Genomic DNA, 5,661 nt, shown 5'->3' with positions numbered 1-5,661 from the left:
ACAGTATTTTTCGTTCACTCAGGTGACTGACTTGGAGGATCTGCCGTTTATATGTCATACTTCACCTCAAAAGTGAGAGCGATTGTTAACGTAGAACATAACAGTGCAATGTATGTAACTAATTTTCGAAGCTATTGCTCGACAAAGACCATAAAAGAACAATGTACGACTCAGAAAGTGTGTCTCAGTCATAGTCTAGAACAGGCGAAGAGTGCCAGTATTGCAAATGCACTGCACTGAAAAACAGCGATCAGAGTGCAAACGGTGCAGTATGACGGCACCGTGAACGTCGTTCTGCAAACTCTACAGTATGGAGCAATGACATCCGAGCTCTGCCATTACAAGGCGTTCTAGTACTGACGAAAACCGCCGGTACTTCAGACACGAAAGTGCGGTTAGGACCGCTGACACTTATTGTTAGGCGAGGGAAAATGACAGCCTAACCTGCTACAAACGTGAGGTGTCTGGCTTTCAATACCCCTTCTTCAGATATCTCGTCTTCAGTGTCTAGTCATTCCGTTTGAATTTCCGAACCCGATGGAACGACAGTCTCGCTAGTTACAAGTCAACTCTGTTGACGAGCCGTGGTGTGCTACTCCTTGCCTGTTTGAAGACTTGAACTGCGAGGCTGCAGACTGCTGGCTGTGGGTAGACTTCGCAGCTCCAAACTGCCAGTACCGATGGGTTCCAGCCAAGACTGAGAAGGGCCAATCCTACTGACTGCAAGCTGCCGTCTTCTACGTGCTGGGTGGGTGCCTGAGTGCCGTTTCTCAGGCTGTAACTGTCACTGAAAACCTGTGTTGTTGAATAACGGACACCTTTCTGGACCAATGTTTGTGGCACTAAATCATTACGTAGGTTATTCTTATTTTTGGATCCCATTGCATCAACAAAGCTCTCGGTTTGAGGAACAGGTAAACAGGTTATGACAAATTTTGTTAAGGAATAAATGTTCTTTGAACAGATATCTGCAGGACGTTCTTCAGTTCACACCCCTAATAATTCGTATTACACGTATTTGGAGTCGGAAAACTTCGGCTTGCCTTACCTCAAAAAATGATCCCGTTTGACAAAGTTAATGATTCTAAGGGGAATATGCTAGCTGTTTTATTTTTATATCATCTATGCCTGACACCATTCGTGTTGTCTGGGAAGTGCAGTGAGATATGCTCCTGCCAGTTGAATTTATTAGTAATCTAAACAAATTGTTGGCAACGGCCTTGCCGCAGTGGATACACCGGTTCCCGTGAGATCACCGAAGTTAAGCACTGTCGGGCGTGGTCAGCACTTGGATGGCTGACCATCCGGGCCGCCATGCGCTGTTGCCATTTTTCGGGGTGCACTCAACCTCGTGATGCCAATTGACGAGCTACTCGACCGAATAGTAGCGGCTCCGGTCAAAGAAAACCATCGTAACGGCCGGGAGAGCGGTGTGCTGACCACACGCCCCACGGCGGTCGGATGGTCCCGGTGGGCCACATGTGGCCTGATAACGAAGTACTAAGCAAATTGTTGTATATGAAACGTATAAAATTTGTTAGAGAATTTTCACTCGAATTTCTGTCTTCGGTTTTGCCACCAATCGTTAACAGTTTTTAACTTGCCACCCAAACATTGGCGCTTTCAGAACTATGCCACCGCTTCAGACCTTCATTATCACAATTACCGCTTCTCAGGATCTCAGTTTTGTCTACCCTGCTACTCAGAATTTGATGAAATCCAGTAAAACCAGAGTAACTAAAAAACCAAAGTCACCGGAAAAATCACCAAGCCATTTCTTTTTAATATAAAAAGCTTTACTAGTCTCAATATCAAGGAAGACTAAGATAACGGTTTCCTCATCCAGAAGGTTGCTTTGAACATTACAGTGCTTTACTAAGCATGATCTTATTAGAGTTGGTATGCCTTAACTTTCCTTTTAACTGATGTATTCCTGTTTTCTTTACTGGCTGGATAATGAATTAGAAGTTTTGAATTCGAACGTTTTGCTGACTTTTAACTGTGAAATGATAAATGGAAATTAATGAAATGCTTTTGCGGCCAGCCGCCGAACAAATATCATTATATCTGAAATAAACTCCCTAGGAAACTGAATAGTAAACGTTCTTAGTTGTATTTTCTTCTTAGCGGGAATCTTCATCTCTTCCTTCTGCTGCGATGGTCATCTCGAAGCAGCCGCCATTGCTATTTGTTGATCGTGTCGCCTAATGAAAGAAACTTATATTTCAATGCTGTGAGATGAACTGTTTGTCAGATAAATAGACAGGCACTGTAATTCACTTCATGTTTTTTATATTAACCCAAAATCCCGTGTTATTAATAAAACTGTTAGAATAGGATGAGCGATAAAAATGTTCACGTCCTCTCTTCATCAAGACTCTCCGCTGACTCGTCTCTTACTTCCGACTTAAAAAGAAGTGACAATTACATCGCTCTCATATAACAGCATCTCTGCCGCAGCACATCGCTTCCTTTTTTATCTTACGTACACCTCTTTTGAAACATCTAACAAGTGCCATTACGCCGATTACCTCTTCACTATACAGGATCGAATAGTTTAACTTGGTCTCCGAACTATGGCACGATTGGCGTTTTTCACATTAACAAATCAATCGCACAGGTGAGAGAACAATAAATGACAGAAAAATATTCTAGTAACAACTGAGAACTGGATCCCGGGACTTGGGATTTGTAGTCATACCTAAGAAGCCATCAAAGAGCAGCAAGTATTTTTAATTAATTAAAAATTCATTGGAGGCATAATGATGAAACTGCATCGCTAGAAAATGCATAATTCGCTTTTCTTTCCTCGTTAATATTGCATCCTATGTGCCACGATTGCGTCATCTTGTGGGTGCGGTTGCGTTCCAAAGGGGCGTTGTCCTTCTCTAGGGACCTGGGTGTGGCGCCACAATAAAGTACGCACACGCTGTTTTTATTGGTGTGAGAAGAAAATAAGCTGCACTTCCAGCTATCTCACAGATTAGTCGAGTTGTATTATACTTGCTTTAAAGCGTATTTATTGGGTGACGTGGCGCAGTAGTTAGCACGCTGGACTCATATTCCGGTGGACGACGGTTCAAACCGCGTCAGGCTATCCTGATTTAGGTTTCCCGAGATTCCCCTAAATCGCTCCCGACCAATGTCCGGATGGTTCCTTTGGAAGGGCACGGCCGATTTTCTTCACCATCCGTGACAAAAACCGAGATTATGCTTCGTCTCTGATGACCTCGATATCGACGGGACTATACATCGAATCTTCCTTCATTCTTCCTTTGTAATGCGCACTTTCAAACAGTATACACCTTCTGTATCTTAAATAGTTGGAAAAAGTAGAAAAACTTTAGCAACGCAGACTGAATTTATGGGATAAATTGATACAATTAAGTACTCGGAAACTAAAGACAGATCAAGTTGTCGTCATCGTCGTCGTAGTCGCCTTACGTTCCAGGGATTAGCATTCTATCTGTTTCCTTCTCATACTGTTTATCGCAGCTGTTTTCTCGATCTACGTAAATCTTTACTTCCTTCACGATTATAACCAAGGAGTTGTATACATCCATCTCTATGCCCTGTCCTTCACTTCCACGGCGACTGGAACGGTATCCGGCCACCCTATACCATTAACACTGCCAGAGCCAAATTAACATTTAGTGAATATACGGGATAAAGACCATAAAAAGCAGCAGGAGAGTGTAAAGAAATAGAGAAGGTAGCATTTAACATCTCACATGTACCTGCCTCATTACATACCATAGAACTCCCGGGCTTTGTGATACTTTTATAGTGTTTTAAAAATGTAACTGCCTTAGTATTTCACCTACACATCTCTAGTTTACCATTCCGTCTTTTTAAAATCTATGTCTTATAGAAGGGGATAGGGAATTGTTTCTGTGTGTCTCTTTGCTGGGTGAACAGGTTGCCCAATTTGTGATACTCCTCATTTTACACAGAAAACTCATCCATAGTGAATGTGTCACATTGTTGCAGTGCAGTTATTGGAATCTACAAATTTTGCTTGGTACAAAAAAATAAACCAAATCAAATGTTCTTCTAACAATAAAAGCCGACGCCCTCCCCCTTCCAAAACACACACACACACTCACACACACACACACACACACACACACACACATGTACTCATAAAAGAAACTAAACTGAACAAGGAAATTGTGGTGTGCGTACTGTAAGACCTTCAGTACACACCCCATCAGATTATCTGACTTGTCGCTCTAACGAAGTAGGCGAGTGTCAGCAATACGTCTCGTGGTCTTATCGTGGCGTGTTTATCTTCTGGTCAGACGATAGAACTGCCACTGGCACGTTTAGAGTAGCAGATTGACGGTGACCAACTTTAAACAGAACTTGATTAATTTTCACACACATTTATTAAAATAATAACAAGCATAAAAGTTACTTAACTTGGTTCTGGATGCTATTTACAATTGACAAAAAAATGATTCAAATGGCTCTGAGCACTATGGGACTTAACATCTGAGGTCATCAGTCCCCTAGAACTTAGAACTACTTAAACCTAACTAACCCTAAGGACATCACACACATCCACGCCCAAGGCAGGATTCGAACCTGCGACCGTAGCGGTCACGCGGTTCCAGTTTGTAGCGCCTAGAACCGCTCGACCACACTGGCCGGCTACAATTGACAATCGGAAGTTCCTTTGGGATTGGTACGTTAATCTTATTCTCACATATATCTCTGATACTTGACAAAAGTGTCTATACATTTATCTTCATGGCTATGTACAGGAATATGGTAATCTTGTTAGGCGCAGACTGAAACTTGTCTATAGACTGGTACAGACAAATGTAGAACTCGTACAGACTGTTGCAGACAAATGCAGACTGACTAATCGGAGGTCTGTACCCTCGTTATAATACCTCATGCGTTCATGTATCACTGCGCGAGTGTGATCCGTGAGGAGAAAAGGTTCTACGTTAGGAGCAATCTCATTGGCTGTGTTACATATTAATACGCAGATCGGCGGAAGCAGAATTTGGTCCGTCTCTATGGCAGCGCCATCTCGTAGTGCAGAGATGGGCGAGTGCTGTGCTTGCGGTGTTGTGCTTAGCAGAGCGCGCTCTAGTGGTAAAGTTGTGTACGGGCTGACTACGCGGAACTATGTACACAACAGAAATTTACTGCGTCAGGAAATTTCACTGCTTCAGTAAATTCACTTATTCGCGTCGGCAACAAAGATACCTGAAGTAATCTCTCATGGTGGATCCATTCGCTCCTACTTTGGGCACATACAATACTGGTGCTTATCCTAATTAGTTGGGAGTGGAAAGCCTGAGCCCAGGATATAATCTTCCACACTATCTCCAAACAACATAGAGGTCATTCTCTCGCGTAGCTTCAGGTCGTCGGTGGTGATTAATGGGAGTAGAAACAGGAGCCTTCTCATCAGCAAGAGTGGTGATGGCAGTGTTGGTTCAGTACAGTCGTTCATCTAGTCATTACTCGTGTAATAGCTGTTCAGCAGTAACGATTATGTGGATGTAATGGACATTTTTTTCTTTTGTATAAACAGCCACAAAGACGAACCATCAAACAATTCAAATTCCCTAAGGTAGCATTTTGCAGTTGACGTTATTGAGGTGGATATGCAGTCTTACCAGGTTTCTAAGGACGCTGGATACA

The 5,661-nt window shown here is 42.7% G+C and overlaps 1 pseudogene; it reads left to right on the top strand.

The window, feature by feature from the left end:
• Positions 1-1,210: 1,210 nt before the first annotated feature.
• Positions 1,211-1,328, top strand: LOC124557171 (annotated as a pseudogene).
• Positions 1,329-5,661: the final 4,333 nt, after the last annotated feature.

Source organism: Schistocerca americana, chromosome 1 (assembly GCF_021461395.2).
Source record: "Schistocerca americana isolate TAMUIC-IGC-003095 chromosome 1, iqSchAmer2.1, whole genome shotgun sequence".
In the NCBI taxonomy this organism is placed as follows: domain Eukaryota; kingdom Metazoa; phylum Arthropoda; class Insecta; order Orthoptera; family Acrididae; genus Schistocerca; species Schistocerca americana.
Note: the sequence above shows the minus strand (reverse complement) of the source record. Positions and strands in the feature narration are given on the sequence as shown.